We start from the raw sequence: 20,730 nt of genomic DNA, 5'->3' as shown, positions 1-20,730 counted from the left end.
TTCTTTTTCTATCAGTGAAAATGTGCAGACTACCTCCAAATGCTGGAAATGACGGATTTTCAGCCACTGTATGTCTGTGGAGTTCACTTTGACCATCTGCATTTTGCTGCCTGTGGGCTTGCAGCCAGTGGGTCATGTTCATCATGTGCTGCTGCCCCAGCCAGGCTTAGGCATGACCTTCTTTCAAGCAGGATGAAGAGACGCACCCAGGGAATGAAAGTCCCTTCAGAAAGGGGCAGAAAGGGAGGCAGAGTTCTTCCTGCTGGGGTATGCAAGACCTGCAGGGCCAACCCTGTCTCAGCCCCTGAGAGGAAATTCTTGGATTGGACCTGGGCCTCCTGCCTGTCTTCTGCCCCCTCCATCTCCTGCTTATCCCCTCTGGAGCCCTTACCCTACAGTGCCCAGCATGTGGAGTCATGGTCACACTGGAGCTCGAGCCCTGCTGCCTTTCCTCTGCCCTGCGAGCTGCCCGTCCCTCAGCGCCCGAGCTCCAGCGCGGGGCTTCCTGCTGTGGGAAAGCAAAACACCAGAGTCTCCCCATGAATGATCTTTTTCTTATGTGCATACATTCACATGCACATATTCATATGCCATGTGTGTCTCCATGTGCACAGTTACGTATTCATAAGGAGTGGTTGGTAACCAAAGTCTGGGGAGTGCAGAAGAAAGCCTCTGCTGTGTGGCTCTCCTTCTCATAAATTTTCCTCCTGTGTGAGTGGGGGAAAAAAAAGCGTGGGACAAGCATGCATGCATTCATTGTTATGTACAAGGGGAATTTGCATTGCCTGGTGTGTTTGAATTAGTACATTGACAAAAATGTGGTTTTGACTGTTTGGAATGGTTATGCTGAAGCACTGCGCTTTGTGTTTCTCTTGCCTTAGCCTCTGTCAAGCAATTCTCAGAATAGCCTCAGACTTGGGATGTCTGAATTTAATTACTGTTAACACTAGAGATATTTAGTCCCTTTTGGGGGAGGAAAAAACCACAAATTTTCAGGAGCGGAGGTAGCTTGTAAAGATAGCAGCATTGCGAAGTTTGTTAGCTGGTCTGTAGTAATTAAGCTTATTTCCATAGCAACATTATCAGTTCAGCTCCAGAATTTTAAGATTTTTGTGTGCCTGGTAATTAGAACTAATATCCTAATTTTAGCAGAGATATTACATTTTTGTTTGGCAAGAGCCTTGTAACTAGGCAAACTGATTGAAGAGTGAAATAATGTTCTATTTTCCTTGATTTCTCTTTCTTGGATCACTTCAGGCTGCTTAACCAGCTAAAAGCAAATCACTGCAGTCTGCTTTCTCAGTACATAAGACTGAATTTACCATTGAAGAGAAATGTGTATATATTTGTCTATCTATATATATATGTAAAATGTGCTTACAGTTATAAAAGCTTGCCTATCTGTGCAAGTCCATAGCAAAACACAAAGACAGAGCTGAAGTACAGCAATTAAGAATTCCCATGCAGTTCTCATCTAAGCTGCTCCAGAACAGTATGGCAGTGGCCTCTCTCTCTGAGGAGGGATTTGAATGAGTTGCTGCTGAGCCCAGGAAGGGAGAGTATCCTGCCTGCTCACGAACAAGCCATGGCATCACGCAGCTGGGATCTGCCGGGAAATGAGGCCCCCATCCCATCTTGGTCTCACTTCTCACCCGTGTTCCTTGGTTTCCATGAGGTCTGTGATCTTTTCCAGGGCAGAGTGCCATTTTTCCACTGAATTTGGTGGAATGACTCCAGTTTATACCATTAATAATTGTATATAATTATAATACTAATTATACTATTTGGCCCCATATGACCAGTCTCTGCCTTATTACTCTTATTTCTTGTAACCAGCCTGGAAGAGTATATTATAGTAGAGTATAGTAGAGTATATGTTTCATAATTATATACATGTTTGCCTCACAAATTAAAACATAAGTTTTCTACTCACCAATGTTGTCTCTGAAAAGAGTTATGAAAAACCAAGCAGCCTCAGTGGGAGAACTTGGGTTTGTGTGGGTTTGTGTCCTCTGTCCTCTAATCCCTCTCAGCTCCTGCAGCATGCCGTGTCTGCTCTATTTTCCCAGCCTGGTGGATAAACATCAGCCCAGGCTGTGGCTGACGTGAGTTAGGTGTGTGGGCACACACAACAGGCTGTTGCCTCCCAGGGTGGGCAAAATATTCCTCTCTGTCTTCTGCACCTACTCAGCCTCTAATTTTCACAAGACCTGTCAGGACTTCTGCCTCTGAGGCTTCTTTCTTCCCTGAACCCAGCTGTCAAAGTTGCTTAGAACTGGTCAAGAAGTTCAGGGATGGCTAAGGAAGGAAGGATATGCCCTACAATGTCATTTTGTAATCCTCCATTTTCTTAGAAGCAAGGCTAAAGGGTCTGCAGTGTTTTGAAAATAAATCTCTGCACCTAGGCAGAGTTCATGAGGACCCATTAGATATCTACCTGCTGGGTCAACATGCTTTGGGGGTATTTTTAAAGACTTTTTTTCCCTATAGTCAATTTGTTTCTTCAATTCACTCTTTAAAATAAGGCTAATATTGGAAATACACCACTTTTGAGCGGCACAGCAGGTTCAGCATAGGCAGGGGGTATATAGTGGAAAATAGCCTTAGAAGACTTGTTCCTGTTGCTAATGAGTTCTGAAGGTAACAGAATAGTTAATGTATTCATAACAGACTTAGACTCAAAGATTTGTAAATAATGTATGACTTTCTGTGACTGGGAAGCCAACTACCATAAAGCTTGGACCCAAGTAAAAAAGAATTTTATAGCACCAAAGGACTTTGGATTTTGCAGATGCAGCAATTCAGATATAATCCCCCTGGCAGGGAAAAAAAAATTATTTAGTCAACTTCCCATAGAATATCTGTAGGCTTATAATTCCATTTTTATGGCCTCCTGGCATTCTATCACAATTTGGCATCTACTTTCTCCTATGGAAAATGAAACTCCTTGCAGTATGGCCAGTATCTTGCCAACTTGTATTAATTTGTGAAAAAAACCCACTATTATAAATCTAAATTAAAGATAGCAGAGAGATACACTGTTGGCATATGACCTCCCCGTCGGTGATGGATTTGTGTATACGTTGGCAGATAGTAACTATTCTTAGGAAATTCTAGTGAAATGGACAGACATACTTTGCATGTGAATCATGGTGGCTTTTGGGAGTCTGGAACACTGATTTCTTTTGCCATGGATTTAAATGGCTGAGCTGCTGTTAAAAGTATGAAAAAACACATGGAAATGCTTTTTTGTAAGATTGCAATGAACGTCAGAATGGCTGCTCAACAAAAGGCAATGGCAAAGGGGACAGCTTATAGTTTATACACTGGATTTGAGGGAATTTGTTCCTGGTTTTTATGAAGGTAAAATGAAGGTGTGAGCAATGCCTTGCTGTAGCCAAGAACTATTCCAAAGTCTGAGCATTGATGGCAACCTTTCTACATACAGTGAAGTAACATTGCTTACACTCCATAAGAACAAAATGACTGGAGCGTGCCCAGAGAAGGGCAGCAGAGCTGGGGAAGGGTCTGGAGCACAAGTCTGGTGAGGAGCAGCTGAGGGAGCTGAGGGTATTCAGCCTGGAGAAAAGGAGGCTCAGGATGGGATCTTATCACTCTACAACCAAAGAGACTGTAGCCAGGTGGGAGTCGGTCTCTTCTCCCAGGTGACAAGTGACAGGACCAGAGGAGATGGCCTCAAGCTGTAACAGAAGAGGTCTAGACTGAAAATTAGAAGTTGCTTCCTGTAAAGGATTGTCAAGCACTGGAACAGACAACCTGGGGAAGTGGTGGAGTCACCATTCCTGGAGGTATTTGAAAGATGTGTAAAGTGGTATTTGGTGACATGTTTTAGTGATGGATTTGGCACAACTGGGCTAATGGTAGGACTTGATGATACTAAAGGTCTTTTCCAACCCAAACAATTCTATGCTCCATTTGATTGGCTCAAATGAGGCAATTTTGGCTTTTAAGAGGGGAAGTGGACAGATGAAAGTCATTACCATGAGAGACAAGAAGTGCTGGCTGTCTAGTCTGTTGTTATTAAGTTTGTGTGAGGACACAGCAGCTCTGTGGCCAATTCAACCAAGCTGTCTTCACTTGGGAAAATTTTCCTCCTTGCTGGGAGCCACACTCTTGAAAGAGATGGAGGATTTGAAGCCCCTTGCTATCAGACACACTACAACCTTTCTTTAAAATTCACTTTGGGCTTTTGGACCTGTGTTCCCAAAGGCTGCATTGATTTACAGCACCAGGTGAGACTGGAGAATGTTATTCAAAGTTCCTAATTGCATTGTTCTCAATTTTAGCATTTGATAGGGAGACCTTATAATTTTTAATTTTTTTTTAATTCCTCTGGTGTTTTTGTTAAAATCCTTTGGGCTTTGAAGACAATAGTTGAGTTAATAGTTGGAGATACATTTTCATAAGGTGTATTTCCATGTTCCTTGGCTCCAGGAAGGGGGTCAGTACAGAGAACAAGGAGATTTCTTTCCACTAACCTCAAAATTTTGGTAAGGTAATGACTAGGTAATAACTTATGGATATGGCAAAATAAATTAATTTTATGGGTTTGTTTGGCCCTTTGTTCAGTGAAAACTTGAAATCTAGATGTCTATCAGTGGTTATAGCATAATTTGCAACCCTCAGTTTCAAAAAGATTTTATGAACGATTTACACAGACATTTCCTGATTGACAGAAAACAAGAAATTGCTGTTCTAAAAATTCTGCTTTCCTAGGAGACTGTATCCAAAGCACCTTTTTGCAAGTGCTGGTGCCCTTAGCAGCAACACATAACTTGTTGAAATGAAGGAACAGCTGAAAAATTACATATCTTTATGGTTTCAGTTGTTTCAAAAGAAGTGGGTCAAAATGTGCCTTTTTGCTCGTGAAACATAGTAATATTTTGCCTTCATGATTAAGGTAAATCACCTTGGCTATCATACTGTGATAACTACGTATTAGGACTGACATTTAGGTACAAATGGTGGGAATCTGGTCTGCTGCACACAAATGAGGAGGCTCCTACGCAGAAGCATGTCTTTGGCCTCTCTCTGTGTGATTCTTACACCTCATGCATGAAAAATAGAATTGTGAAAGGGTTTTTTAAGGCTGCAGTATGCTGTGGGATTTATTGTGGGGAGTAGTGAGAACCAGGAAGCCGAAGTGGCCTATCATATTCTGTCTGATAAAGGGATTTGTATGGCCTGCTACAAAAGGTAAGGGGAGTAGTGTTTCTGCCTTAATGGATAGTGCATAGTAGTAAATAGGAAAAAGAAGAGGTAGCAGTGTTTCTTTGCTTTAAACTTTATAGGTAGAACATCATAATCCACAATGCAAAATCACATAAGGTCTTTCCCCAAGAAAGAGTCCTATTAACTGGTGCAGAATATGGGGATTTCTTTTGCTAAATATGTTTGGGAGACATTTTTTCTATTCTCTCTGCACTCTGATCAAGTGGATGGAGGAGTTAAGTTCTCCTGTTAAATGGAGAAGGTGAAACGTTGAGGATAGTAAGCGTGTCTGGCCTGAAACGGAGGAATCACTGGAAACTGTGAAGAAAATTTCTTTGAAGATTTAATGGAATATTAGTGAGTGGCATTTCCTTATGGTGCCAGGAACAGGATGATGAACCCCTGGATCAGAGTTAAAATTGAAGAGGAGGCTGTCAGCTAGAAAGAAAAGCTACCCAGGAGGCCCCAAGCTTGGGAACACTTGGACTGCTAGCCATGGATGCACATGAAAGCTTTAGTTCTTTTCCCCCCACATTCTTGCATAAATTCTTTCATTTTGCAAGGCTGTCCTGCATTGTTGCAAGGGAATGTGCCACTAGATACAACCCAGTCTGCCCACATGTAACCACATAAAGGGCAGAAGGGTTTGCAAGTGTCAGCTTCTGTCTCAGAAGAGATTGGAGGAATAAGCACTGTGTCTTGGTTGCATTACTAGAAGAAAGGGAAACTTGTTGGGATCTGCTCAAAGAGTGATAGCAGGAAACCTGCTAAAGTTAGGGTACCTGCTAAAGATAAGGATGTGGTCTGATAACATTTAAACTTGGTAGCATGTGATAGCTATGTTATGACTTAAATGCGTCCTCCTGGTCACCCAAATGAAGTACCTGATTGTTGCATATGGTTGTTGAGAATGTACCTGATTCCCTTTCTGTTTATTTTAGTTTTAAATATCTCATCTACAAGACTATTTGACAGCTCTTTCTTTGCAAATCATTGCTATATTGTTGACTCATTGTCCAGGATAAAGTGAAAAGGAGATAAACTGCAGCTGGCTCTGTGCTTTTCACCCTACATGATCTCTGAATGCTTGACATGACCATGACCCACTCCAGACACCACTGAAATATGTACACTGAGTAATTGTGCAGTGATTGGCTGGGTTGAGACTACAAGTGAAAAACACATAATGAGTTTGCAATTCCAGTAAGCCTTTAGTGAAGCAGTAGTACATTGCTAATTCTGTCAGTGTAGTGTTTGTTTATGGAAAGAGAGCTTCTCACAACAGGTTTGAAAAGCTAAGGAAAGCATTTTCAGACCACAGTAGTACTCAGTTTTGGTCATTTAAATGACCATAAAAGATGACTTGTTAGGTAGCAGCTTGGCTGGTTCAGTTTTACAAGTATTATTCGAGAAAGTACTTGGACTAACCTGGAAAAATGGGCTCGAGAACAAGGAGGTTTGTATTCAGCTAACTAGAAAATGATGTGTTCAATATTGGAAAGAAACGTAACAGGTAAAACTCTGGTCATTGATATGGTTATTGCTTCAGAGCAATTACTGATATTAATAAAATCGGTAATGGAGATGGAAAGGGACATCTACTGCCCAGGTATACTTAATATCTGTTGATGCAGAACAGTTTTGTTATACTTTCTAATAAAAAGCAGCAGTGCAACGCTATATCAGTTAAATCACTTAGAGGAATTAAAATACTGATAAGCTAATACTGATCCTTCTAATTATTGAATAGATTAGCATTAAGAAAATAAATGATGCAATCCTGGACTTAAAAGAAGGTAATTTTATTAGAGATAATTTCCTTAGTTGTTTTTTTCTTAGTAGTCAAGTGTGATTTTTTTTTACAGCTGACAATAAAAAAGATATATGGAAATCCAACCAATTTTTAAAGAAAGTATAGTATATAGAAACAGTTGCTTGCTCTTTGGTTCAACAGATATATTTACTTTCAAGTAATTAGTGAAGACAAGTGCGTTCACAGAAGTTTTAAAAACTTTGTAGATTCACATCACAATAGTGCTTCCATTAGTAGTGTACCCACAATCCAGAATTCATAACATTTCCAGAAAAAGTACATGAAGTCATGTTGACAATGCAGCATGCAAGAATTCTGTGAAACTATTTCACAGAAAAAAATCGTAGAGGTGCTAATTTAAATTTTTTCCTGGTTTGTTATTTTGGCTACTGAGTTTTTGTCTGCTTTCTTGGGTGGGTTTTGTAGTGGCTGATGCCAGTAGGAGAAAGGATGTGTACAGGGAGCCAGAGCAAGTTGTCTTTGGTAGTATGACCATGAGACACAGAATATGTTAAGTTTGAAGGGATCCACAAGGATCATTGAGTCCAACTCCTGGTCCTGCACAGCACCATCCCCAAGAGTCACTCCATGTGCCTGAGAGCGTTTTTCAAACATTTCTTGAGCTCTGCCAGGCTGATGCTGTGACCACTGCCCTGAGGAGCCCGGTCCAGTGCCCAACCACCCTCTGGGTGAAGAACCATTTCCTAATACCCAACCTAAATCTCCTCTAACACAATTTCAGGCCATTCCCTTGAGTCCTTTCACTGGTCACCACAGAGCAGAGATCAATGCCTGCCCCTCCTCCTCCCCTCATGAGGAATCTGTAGCTGCAATGAACTCTCCCCTCAGTCTCCTCCAGGCTGAACAGTGACCTCAGCAGCTCTTCATGTTGTGTGCCCTCCAGACCCTTCACCATCTTCATTGTCCTCCTTTGGATGCTCTCTAATAACTTAATCTCTTTCTAAAGTCTCATAAGTTTCAGATGTCTTCAGACTTCAGCCAGGAGGGAGGGGAAATAAAAAAATATGAATACTTCAGACTTGCCATTACGTTCCGAGGACTCTTATTGGATTAATTTAAAGTCCGTGCATTGATCAGTCCTTAGTTTGGATGACTGGCACTGTGCTGTAAATAGTGGTGAAAACTGCTGAGGATGTTGTCTAACCTTTCCTTGTAATGGCAGCATCAATCACTCTGTGATTAACATGCTGACAGGCACTTTTTTCATCTTCTCCTATAGCATCTCTTCCAGGAAAAAAAATGGATTAACAGCTGAGCGCTGAAGGAAAAGGGTCTTCTCTGAGACTCTATGAAAATCCAGGGAAAAACATAATTTGTCATGTGTCATTTGGAATAATGAAGCAGAGAGATACCCTCTTCATCCATCAGAATCAATATTTTTTAAATATAAATGGAAGTATATAACTGAGAATGAGCATTGTTTTTCCATTGAATACCTGTAACCAAATTATATGGTAACTTTGATTTATAAATGCATTTTTTTTTTCTGGATGGGGAGAGATCAGTCTAATCACATTTTTACAGCCAAAATCTCATTCTTCTGGGATATCAGTCAAATATGTGCCTCCTCTCACCCCTGTCTTGAGCATGAATATTTAGCAAGATTCAGGAAAAGTGTGTAGTAAAGAAAACTAACTGCAAATAGTAAGATAAAGCAAAGAGAGAAAACATTTAACTGCATACTAAAATATAAATTTTTATTTCTTAAGTTTTCAGAATGCTCTTTTGAAGAAACAGTCAATTTTCATCACTACTTGTACTCTAAACAAATGAGTAAAGAAAAGTGTACCCAGTAAATAGCAGAGTAAGAGGTTACTTTATTTATTGTGCTCTCAGCATATTTTACGAGTATTTAATCTAATATTGCTTTTTCTCTGTACTATCCTAAGAGAGGTTATACAAAAATTTCCATGGCCACTAGAATTTCCAAAGCATGTGTAATTCCCCCATCAAAACAATTCTGAGAAATTAGAAGGTGTTACTTACTACACCCTCTGTGGTGAACAGCACTTAAGCTGTCAACAGGTCATTGTCCTAAAGATGGACTCCTCTAGTGTTTTGGAGTCACTAATCCTCTGAGGTGAAAACTTCATTTTCTCTGACTTTTAAAATCCAGAACTTCATCTGCCTCCAGGTTTGAAAGCTGCTCACAGAGTGTTCAGTTCTCCCAGCACTGCACTGACCCAAAGCTTTTGCTGAAGTGCAAGCTGCAACTCAGGCAATTAAATTAATAGAAAATCTATGCTAGAAAATAGAAATTAATAGAAAAGGTAGTTCAAACATAATCTAGACTGGTGCTTGTGTGAAAAAACTGTACTGGCATTTTAATGGATATTCTATAACTCAAAGAGCTTTCCTATTGACCTAGAGTGAATTGTTTTGTTTTTTTTTCCCGTTTTGATATCTTTTGAAGGCTTCTGATGAACAGACCAAGAGTCTTCCCCAAGGAGCATCTTCAGCAGAAAGCAAATAGTAAGTAATGAATACAGGAGGCATGCAAGGTGCACCTTGCAGACAGCTACTCGATTCCACAAAGTCTAATGAGTACCTCCAGAAATTGTACTGCCTTGTAACTGTAAAGTACCATATGATACCCAGTTTATGTGCAGCCTGTGATTTGTTTTTGGGCTTGCACTGGTAGGGCAGTAATCCATATTTTTCAGCAAGCTTTCTGTGCCCTCCACTCTTTGTCAGATGTAGAAACTAAAGAAGAGATTGTAAAATGAAAGTATTTTTAAACATCTAAGTGTTCTTATCCCATTTCAGTCAACTGGCTTTAGGTGATTAATATTAGTCATTTCATAAGAAACAAACAGTTGTATTGAAATTGAAACTAGGTGTCTGTTATAAACCATCTTCTGATCCCACACCTAACTTCCCATGTGGGAAGGCTCATCTTTCCAGAAGTTCATGTACCACACCTCAGCAGTGAGTAAGGGATTTCTGGGAATGTAAGGGAAACAAACTTGGGTAAAATTGTGAACGCTCACCTATTTCATAGTTAGAAAAATCTCAGTCTGGGGTGTTCCTTCTAATTCTGAAAGAGCTGCACTAGACATCCCATGCATGCTTTGTCTTTGGGGACTTCCTTTGGGCTGTGATTGTCTTGTGGGAAATAATAGGTGACTTGCAGATATGTGCAGTAGACTCATCACTTAAAATGCAGAGGGAAAATAATTAATCAGAATTTTTTGAGACTTGGCTGTAAAGGTTTGTCCTACTTTGTGACTGACAGTTTAGGCAAATTATTTAGAACACTTGCATATTAGTTAGAAGCTGTATATATGATCATATTTCTTATCTTTTTGACAACATGTGTTACGAGCAATGCAAAAAGGATGGTAATTTTGCAAATTGGTGTGCAAAAAGTCAGCAAGGTCACTGAGGAGGAAATTCAGAGTGGTTGGTAGGTGTCAGAAATGTTCAGGGTCTTGGGGCAAAGGAATGTCCTTTATAAAATATGCCAAAACTCCTGGTATGTGTGAGGACGTAGTAGGCATGAAGCCTATTCCCTACTCCTGGTAGAAATAAGAGTTGTAGTTTACTGGCATACATCTTCTCTCTTTTCCTGCCTGGCTGCTGGCTTCCAGCTATGAGCAGACATGGAGACTGGTAAAGAGATGATGCCTGACACATCAACAGCTTCACTACAGGGGCAGCACACAGAGGTTCAGTTTGAGGGTGGGTATAACACACGAGAGCTGTTTAACACAGCTTGATGCAGCATAATCCTTGTATGCTGCTGGGGATACACCCTAGATGGGTGGAAGACTGGCTGGTTTGTTGGGTCCATAGACTGGTAGTTAATTGTTATGGAAGATGGGAAGGTGATTTTTTTTTTTTTTTTTACACCTGCCATTCTTTTTTTCTCTTTTGAAGTTCAAATTTTCAGTGAGGTTTTGCACATCTAGGAGACGATTGTTTTCCAGTTTTGATAATTACTTTGTATACCAATTCTTCCAGTCATTAGACACAAATTGCAGTACCTTGCAAACAGATCTGATTTATTGTCTGACCTGACTAGTAATGAAACATTTTGGCTGTATCTGGCCTAATTCTCTGCTGTGTAAACATATGTAGCAACTTTGAAGTGAATGGCAATACATGAGATTGTGCTAGTGATAAGTTTGGCCCATTATTAATAAAATGCAACAAATAAATAGGTTTTGTGCTTGTAAATTATTTGAATATTCAGACCAGGACCTGCTGAGAAACCATTATAAGGAAATCTTTCCTCTGACCAAGAAAAGTCAGATTTTTCCAAGAAAATCAAATTATTCTTCTCTTCAAAACAAAAAAAATGTTGCGTTAGAAGGCCTTCTATTAAATAGAAGCACACTCAAAATTATGTATGATTCCATGTCAACTCCAGTGCTGTTAAAACACAAAAGTTATGCATCTCTGAGTGTAGACTTTGGGATAGTTGAGGGAGCGTGTGATGTGTTGTCCTGCCTTAGGCTGAATCCACTGTGGAAGTGGCTCCTGCTCTCTGTTCACTACATGCAGAGAGCTAAAATGGTTATCTTGGACTAGACAACTAAGTTTTGTATTGCTTAAGTTAACTAAGTCATATCCACAGCCACTATATTTATCTTCAGCATATATTTTTCTATTTTGTTTTTAATTTCACGTGTCTCCACTCACCCAATTTATGTATCTTCTGCAGTTTTTCTCTGAATCCATCATCCCACATCGTACATGTTATTTCCTTTAATTTAGCCATGATCTCTGATGCTGGAATGGCAAATGGGATTTTGTGATACTTCTGTACCACTCTATTTGCTGAAACATTGATTTTCTTATAGCATTTAAGCACTGAAAAAATCAATTGGGCTATATACAAGTAATGTAAAGGCTTGGTATCTTGGTAACATATAGAGAAAGAGCCAATTGACAGAGTTGCATGTCATTCAGTGAGAAGGAAACCTCTGGTTTCTAGTTGCAGGTGAATGATAGCATAATTCTTTCACACCCTGTGTTACACACCTCCATATCAAGGGTAACCACAGCCCAACAAGCTGCAAGAAGACAGAGCATAATCTGGAGAAGTTAGTGTCACTGTCCCAACAAATAAACAACAGGGGCTCCTGGTTCCCAGAAGTGCCACTGTTTTTGTGGCTGACTCATGTCCTGTGGAACATTACTGGGAGCTCCCAGAGACACCATCAGGAGGTCCAGCAACAACATCTCTTCCTTAAACCAAAAATCCCTTCTCATTTCTGCCTGGCTTGCTAGAGGAGGGATGTATCTGCCCAAGTCTGGTGTTAGGGAGCTGCCATGAACTGGGATGGCCTCTGCACCCTTTCAGGTTTTGGAGGGGATTTTGGCATTATATATAGCCTCCTGCCAGGCTCTGGCTCACTCCACACCACAGCCTACAAACAGGCTGCTCAGCTCCTTGTGGACAAACTTTCAAACCCTCACAAATGACATCAGGTGACAAGGAAGCCAGGATTGCCACCATCTGAATGTGAAGGCAAACCCACAAACACAGCAGCATTTTTGATCAGTAGGTCTGCTGGCAGTGTCAAGATGCATTATGAACAAATGACCAAATATTTCACAGATGTAATGCAACAGGACTCAAGCTCCAAGGCCAGAAATATCTAAGTGTAAAGATAACTGATGTTTGCAGAGATACCTTAAAAATTTGTCTCCTGGTGCACATAATGGGATTTTTCCATCTGTTTGCCACATAGCTGAGGAATGCGAAAGCCAGAGTATAGTAAGATTATAATCAGATTCATTTGTTTTTCAATTAGTGCTGGATATATTTTATTTCTGAGGCTGGGACAAGATCCAGCATTTTTAGCCTGAATGTGGATGATACAGGTTACAATTTTTTCCTCAAAATGTTGAAGTGCTTATTTTTCCTGTGTTTGACATTATATAATCACAGATATTGTAATTATAGGTATTCATTTTTTGTGATGAAATGTGGCTAGTGTAACAACATTCTTTAAATAGCTGTCTCTTTTTCAGTGAGAAAGAAACATTTGGCAGTATCCCATTCTGCCATTTAATTGAGCCATGTAAAATAGTGAGCAGGGAGAAGAATAGGAAGTCTTAAACCCCAGAACATAAGAATTAGACATGTGTCTGTCATGTCCCAATCCTGGTATTAGTGCACGTGTTTTTGATGCTGTATTAGAGGTGCTGTAGTAAAATAGGAGGAATTCCTAGGTGGAATGACTAGCACTGTGAGGGAGGTGGTGTAATGCAAGCAAGCACAGCAGCTACCTACCAGTCACCCCAGTGAATGTGACCAAGCCCCCATCATGGCAAACCAGTGGTAGGACCTACGAGATGTAAATGCTGCTGGGATTCTCTTCCCTCACAGGTGCATCAACAGAGATCTCTGGAAGTGAAAGGAAAACCTTCCCTAGGTGTCTTTAAAAGTGGTGGTAGAGAAGAGACAATTGCTTGATTTGGATTTCCTTGTTGGGAAGAGTTCTTTTAAGAGATAGAGTATTTTTTCTGTCTGTGCAATGATACGGATGCAGATGAACCTCATAACGTAAACAAGCTGTCAGATTTCACTCTTAGTACTTGCACTTCATTGCTTTAGGCTGTGAATGCCTGAGAGTCTAAGTTATAGAGGTTTTTCCTTCTTGTAACGTGTTCTGTTTGCCAATCTTAAATCTGCTTTTTCTTCCATATCTAAAATCATAAATTTGGCATAGGAAGTCTAGTCAGTGGTGTTATGTTAAGCAATGAAGCATCTTAAGGGAGTCTAGATGAGCTCTGTCAGGCATGCACTTCTGTGTGCTTCCCCCAAGGATAATGATCTTTTCCTCCAGAAAACATTAAATTACTAACTTCACTGATGCAATTCCTGTGATATACTGTAGGATCCACATTTTGACTTTCAAGATAGGTAATCCAAGTAATATTCTGTGAAAGATGGTCTGCAAATCTAAGTCTAAGAAGCATCCAGTAAAGGAAAGCCTCTATGCAAATGTGTATGGAACATCTAGAATAAACTGATGGGGGGAATCAGAACGTGGATCCTTTCATAGCATGGGATTTTGTTCCTGCAAAGGACTTTCCACATAGGTTTAATGAACTGATACCGTGAGCTACTTTGTGATCTCCTTTATCTGCATATACTGTCATTTTTGTGTTACCTTGGGACAAGGCCTCAAGCCCAGTGCTGGAGGGAAAAGTTCTCCAAAGACTCAGTAACTCCCAGCTTAGGCAGATACATTGCTGCTGGCATATACCAGGTAGAAATGAGAAGGGGTAGTTGGTCTGGGGAGGAGATCTTGTTGTTGGAATTCCTGATGGTGCTCCTAGGAACTCCAGTGATGTTCTGCCTGACTCAGTGAAGAAAACAGTGGCATTTCTCGGAACAAGGAACCCCTGCTATTTGTTGGGATTTTCTCCCTGTATCCCCATTGCTTGGTTGAGTTCCTGTGTCAGACAGTCTTCCACAGCCACAACAGCCATCCTGGCCTTTGCACCAACACACTTCCTCTCCTCTAGCAAAGCCTAGTAGCCAATCCATCCCCTTTGGAGGTCTCGCTACTGAATTCTGCATCGCTTCTTTTACATCAATGGAGTTGTCTTAGCAACAGCAAAAAGGGCAAGGTGTGATCTCTGTTCTGTGCAGTGCAGAATTCACAAGGCCATACAAATATTTTATGACAATAATTTCCCTTCCTTCAACAGATTGTTGTGCTTTTTTAGCAGCTGAACTTAATTTTGTTATTTGTGGCCCATTAGTACTGCTTCTAGGAAGGACTGACAAAAGACCATTACTGAAATTGTTCACTTAGAGTTAAAGATGGTATCCAAAGGACCTGCTGTTTTGAACTGCAGAGTTCAGGAGATTTCCTAGCCCCATACTGATTGTAGGTTGCTATGCTAGCAACAGCAACACGTGACAGCAGAAGTGCCACTGCTTGTACCAAGTGCTATCATCACTGTGGCATCAGAAATGAAAACCAGCTGAGAAAATAGGGAGTTTTGCTCCTGAATTTGCCAGCCTGGAGGTTTCCTGCTTGGCATCATAGTATGCATGGAAATTTGGTTGGGGTGGCTCATTCAATCCAGGATCACCTAGGTGTCCATTCCTCTTGCTTTCTGGTGCTGCTGATTTTCGGGGTATGGTTCGCAGCCAGTTTGGCCAAGAGAAATATGACAAAAGAACTTAAAAGTTCTGCTATTGTGTCTCACTAGTGAGTTGTAATTAACCAGTGGGGAGTCATGGGTCTGGAGAAAATTTCTGTCTGTTCCTATAGAAGAAGCAATATGACTTGCTGAGGGATTTAATTCCGTTATTCTGTGAAGATGGTGCCTGTGGTGTCTAATCAGCAGCAGGCGTGGAAGGACAGAGCATGGTCAGGGCAGATTAAATCTTCATGGTTTCCAGTTGCTGTAATAGCTTTTTTAGCTGCTAATATCTTGATTGAAATGTGATTTTCTTTCTTCTTTTTTTTTTTTCTACGTAACACTCATATTTTGATATGGGCATATTTTGATCCAAGAAGGACAGAAATTACATGCATGACACCAACCCCCTCTGCCAAGCCATAATCTGCAGAGGACAAGGACACAAATGAAAGTGTCTCTCAGGTCCATTTTCCATAGGCTGATGCCAGAAATACTTACCATTTTACCATTAATATTTCCTAGAAGGATTCTGCCTGGACGTGTCACCTACTGCAGAGAAATTTGGCTTGAGCAGCCATAGGGGCCAGACCTGTGCTCAGAGCAGGACCAAAGCTGGGATTTTGGTTGTGCAATGGAGTGCACAGCCTGTTGCTTTCAGCCCCTCTTTGGGAAGGGTGTTCAGTTTGGCAGCCCCTCTGCTTCCAAGGAAGGCCCTGGGACTTTACTCAGCTGAGCCCTTGGGTGCTGCTGGCTTTAAGCTGCCTGGCACAGCAGAGCTGTTTCTCACAGTGCTTCTCATGCCTTGAGAAGGCTGACCTAGGACAGAGGCTGGACAGAGCTAAGGATAAAGTAGGTGTTTATTGAAAGGCCTTAAAGGATACACCTTGGGCAGTACAAGAGCCTGGCCAGGGCTAATCCCAAGATGGACCTAAAAATGGTAATAAAACGGACCACTGGTCATGAGGTCTCACATTTTTATAAGTTTTGTCCATCTGCATATCAAGATCAATTGTCCAGTCACTGCTTTAGGTTATGAAGTCACATCCTCCTTGTTTTCTCTCTTCAGGCCACCGTTGATCATGTTTTTGGGGCTGAAACTTGTAACAATTGTCCTTGGAATCAAGCTAGAAAAGGAAATGTTTTATCCACCTACTCAGTGAAGAGAGCTCACTAACACTTAATATGAAGCTCAAAGCTAGGCAACACAGAATCTGAAAAATATGAAAGCTAAAACTTAAGGCACCACTTCCCATTGGAAGAACTGAATCATTCTGAATTTCATAGGCATGTGGTTTTCCTTCTGGGGGCTCACTCAGCACAGAGAAGGAAAGTTGGTTAATCAGTTTTACTTAAGTTTACAGCTGTCCTCTCAAGTGGTATTCGACCTTTCCAAGGTGTGAATTATAGATGTTTATTTGTTTAGGGAAAGCCTTGACTGAAATATAATTAAAATTGTATAAACATTTGTACTACTTCTTCAGACTGTAAATTTAGACAAAGTTTTTCATGAAAGATTGTCTTCTAACCCAATCATCTATTGATGTTTGAAGTTATAAAGGTATATTCATATAGGTAAATAAATATGTTATCTATTTGTGATACTCAATAGATGATAAAAATAAACTAGAATAAAAAGGAAAATAAGTTTATTGAAAATGGAGAAGGTAGGCTGGCAGGTATATTAGTGGTGAGCAAAGAAAATTGGAAGACAGGCTGAGAAGTAATGACATGCTGTTTGTTTTTTTATGGACATTCATTATTTCTGCAGGGAACATCTACTCTGCAAGGGTTCTTTGCAGCAGCTCACCAGCAGAGGTGAATGACCCCAAATTACCTCATCTTCAATGTATATTATACCTCATCCATATTTCACTTGATTCTACCTCCTTCTGCTTTCAAGTTTAAATACAGTTCTGAGGTTTCTGGTTGAAGTCCCTCTCCTCCATCCCAAGAGGAGAAATACTCATTTTCAGGGACATATTCAGATATATGATGTTTTTTATCTAAGATGAGATAAATCCTTCTGTTACTAAGTTACTGTTTTAACCACTGTAGACAGAGGTAGTTTAGCCAACAACCTTGTGTATATTTACCTGCATTGTAGACATCTGAGTTCAGATGAATCCAGCCCTGAAGTATCTGCTGACTGTAATTTGTGACACCTATCTGGGTAGATCCTCAAAAGCTTCCCAGAACTGACTTCCTCCCCTGTATACCTCAATATCTGGAAAATTTTGTCCCATTATCTTTAGATGTTTACTTGTGGAGTGGAAAAGGTCTTGGCATGCTGAGCATGTTAAAGGTTTTCTTCAAGTTTACATAAGATATTCCTTTTATTTGCCGTGTGAATTGTTCTTTATATGAAGGCACTCAAACCCATGTATTATCAGGACACCTAGCTGTGAAAATACCAGAGACATTGTCTTTGATATTTTCAAGGGGGTTGAAACAATCACTGTTAATCACTCAAAGATATGAAAATGACTTACCCAAGCTAAAGATACTGTGCTTGACTTTCCTTTTAGTTACACTGGTGAAAATTGAGAGTTGCTGGTGTCAATTACGTTTTGTCTGGCTTAATGGGGATAACAATCAGGCCCCTTGGCTTCTAATCAAGTTTGATATTACCCTGGTGAGTTGTTCTAATCCCTTAAATGGCACCATGTGGTAAGAAATCAATTGTGTTATGAAAATTACTCAGCTTTTCAGTTGTGCTAGTGCAGTCTGGTCTAATTGCCTAATTTTACCTTCTCAATAAAGAAAATATTCAGAATTCTCTATTGTACCACATCTCCAGTAGACATCCATATTTGTAATTCTCATTATAAAAAGAGTGATAAATATTTTTGGTCAAAAGAAGTTTTGAACATGAAACTCTGAATAACAAGTCACTAGTAAGCATACTGTCTTAAACACCTGGTAGTTGTCAGCTATACTTTGTTCACAAATGCTTGGGTAAGTTGATTTTTCTTCTGAGGGCAGCCTCTTGCCAGTGCAGATGGTGCAGCTTATTTCTGCTGTTGCATGTGTGGGATTCTGAATGTGAGGGGTTCTGCATGTGAAATTTATGCATTACTGAGCAATATTTCTACAAGTGCTGCTGTGCAAAGAAAGGGTAGGTATGTTCTTCTCAGAACTAAATACATCTGGAACACAGTTTTGAATACTATAAATTCTGTAGTGGAATAAAACACAAATAAGCACACTCACATATGTACAGCTGTTTGCGGTTAGAGTTACCTAGGTGCAAATTTCTATAATTTGGGAATATCTTCTATCTTATGGTTGCTTTGACTGGCACAAAAACCAAATCATTAGATAGAGTTCATTCATTTGTATGCTTGGTCATCCTGTGACCAAGGTGAACAGATATTTTTGTCTGTTTTCTGAAGACAAAACATTATGAATCACTGAACATTTGCTTTGTACCTGCAGTAGTCTCCACTGTGCAGAAATGCCTTGGAGCACTGTGAGAGGAATTGCTTTTGTAAGCCATGAACGGTAACTTTGGCATTTAGAGACACCATGACAAGAAAAATTTGCAACAGCTTGGTTTCTTAAAAGCCATGTTACTTTGCAAATGACCTGTCCTACTTTTCACTTTGCTGGTGTGTCACAGCAGACCAGCATGCTATGAGACTAAAACAATGCAATAATGTGTCACTGTATAGGACATAAGATATACTTGCAGGACTTATGGGGTGGTTGAGAATAAGTGAGCAACAGGCATAAGCAAAAGCCAGAATTCTTTTGTGATCATGTGTGAAATAATAAAAAAGACATGATTTGTCTCACTGGGGAAACCCTTGTGCACAGGTCTGGGTGTACCTATTTTCCAAAGCAATCGGAATTATTGGCATCACGGACTATTTGTCCTTCTGGCTATGTTCATGCTTCATGAAACCTGTCGAATTGTAACATCAAAACAGTGACATTTCATAGACTTGGAAAAATATTTTGGGATTTCTTATATCCTCTAAGGAATAATCTCTTCACAGAACTAGATCTGATAGTGAATAATTAGAATGAGTAGCATCTGATAATATTCACGCTCAATATACTTTTTATGTGTTGACTATTTTATTATCTGCTTGTGTTATATTTCTTTTTTTTTTCTTTTTCTTTTCTTTTTTTTTTTCCATGAGGAAAAATATAGCACTAACAATATTTCAGTATCATAAATTTCTTATAATTGCTTTATTATGGTGGAGATTAAAAGAGCAGAACAAAGGGAAGGTGTTTCATCTAAAGTGACAGTTGATTTTCCTCTGCTTGCCCATAAAATACGTCTTTATCCCAACCTTCTCTGAAAATCATGTTTATTTTCCAGAGGAGATATTCTATGCTTGGGGCACATTTCCTTAAATCTTTGCAAACCACTGATGTCCAGAATACGTTCTGCTTAGCATAATCACATTAATTCCAGTTTTCACAGACATATGTGTTCCACCCTCCACATCTCTTAATCGCTAATCCCACCTCCATGAAGAGTTTTTTTGGGAGAAGCATGCTGTAAAAGATGAAATTAAATTGTTCCGGAACCAGTTTCTGAACGTCACATGGAAGTTTTTACTCTTGGCAACACTGACATCAATGTGCTTTCACTTCAGAAAAGAAGTCCAGACATGAAGCAAAAACCTGTGCTGTTTTTAAGTTTGGAACTTTGGCAAGACAGGGACTAGGGTTTTTCTCAGCACTGTTTCATCCTAATCACAACTGGGGAAGTGAAACATTGTCGTGCCCGTGTCTGCAGGACTCTGGAACCAGACCAGCCGGGGGTTGTGGCAAGAGAAATAAAAGGGACAGGTTTCATGAGGGTTACCCACAAAATAAAGGCTTTAATAACAAAGTGAAAATAAAAAAAGGGGTAAAAGCCGTATACAGTATGGGGTGAGCCTCGGAGACCCCGAAATGAGGGAAACATCACAATATATAACCTTTGTAACAGAATCATGAACCAATGAACAGCTACATTACCATATCTGTAACATGTTATCAACCAGTCATTAACAAGAACTTGAAACGTTACCTTCTATGGATCAACTATATTAACATAACCATAAAGCCATCCGAGTCTCCACAACCATGATGTTTCCCTTCCTACCATCCTCGCATGGCCTTAGATTGATGCCCAATCCATTGTTGAGCAGGGCCAACCTTCTCCCGGCCCCTGGTTGCCCAACTCCCACAGAACATTTGCTTGATCAGGCTGCTTGATCAAGCTGTTCCACTAGCTAGTTCATCAGCTCAGTCCTGGACATGGATTATCCCTATCGCTGAGCAGGCAGGTGCTTTGGCTGAGACTGGAAAGACTCAAACATTTTTAAAACACTGTTATCTGTTTATATTCATGCTTGCCAATCCTAAGATTTACCTTTACTATTGTTTTTGAGAGGGAAGCAAATATGGAGGAGTATGAATGAGAAAGAAAAAGAGAGAAACAAACAAGTGAAACAGTGACATAATCAAGTTGGGACTCTTAAAAGTGGGAGACAAGGATTTATAATAATAAGCAGGCACTGTGGAAGTGTAGACTGGAAAATGCCTTT

The 20,730-nt window shown here is 40.1% G+C and overlaps 1 protein-coding gene across 3 annotated transcripts in view; it reads left to right on the top strand.

Moving 5' to 3' along the window:
- The window catches only part of MTUS2 (microtubule associated scaffold protein 2), a 256,121-nt gene that overhangs the window by 40,902 nt on the left and 194,489 nt on the right, over positions 1-20,730 (top strand). For 2 of the 3 annotated variants that reach the window (XM_015627010.3, XM_015627016.3), the window contains exon 2: positions 9,480-9,538. The exons of the other annotated variant lie outside the window; for it this stretch is intronic. The gene's annotated coding sequence lies outside the window, so the exon portion shown is untranslated. The remainder of the gene's footprint in view (positions 1-9,479; positions 9,539-20,730) is intronic. 3 annotated transcript variants of the gene reach the window in all.

Source organism: Parus major, chromosome 1 (assembly GCF_001522545.3).
Source record: "Parus major isolate Abel chromosome 1, Parus_major1.1, whole genome shotgun sequence".
NCBI classification, from domain to species: Eukaryota; Metazoa; Chordata; class Aves; order Passeriformes; family Paridae; genus Parus; species Parus major.
This window is presented reverse-complemented; position numbering and strand designations above follow the sequence as displayed.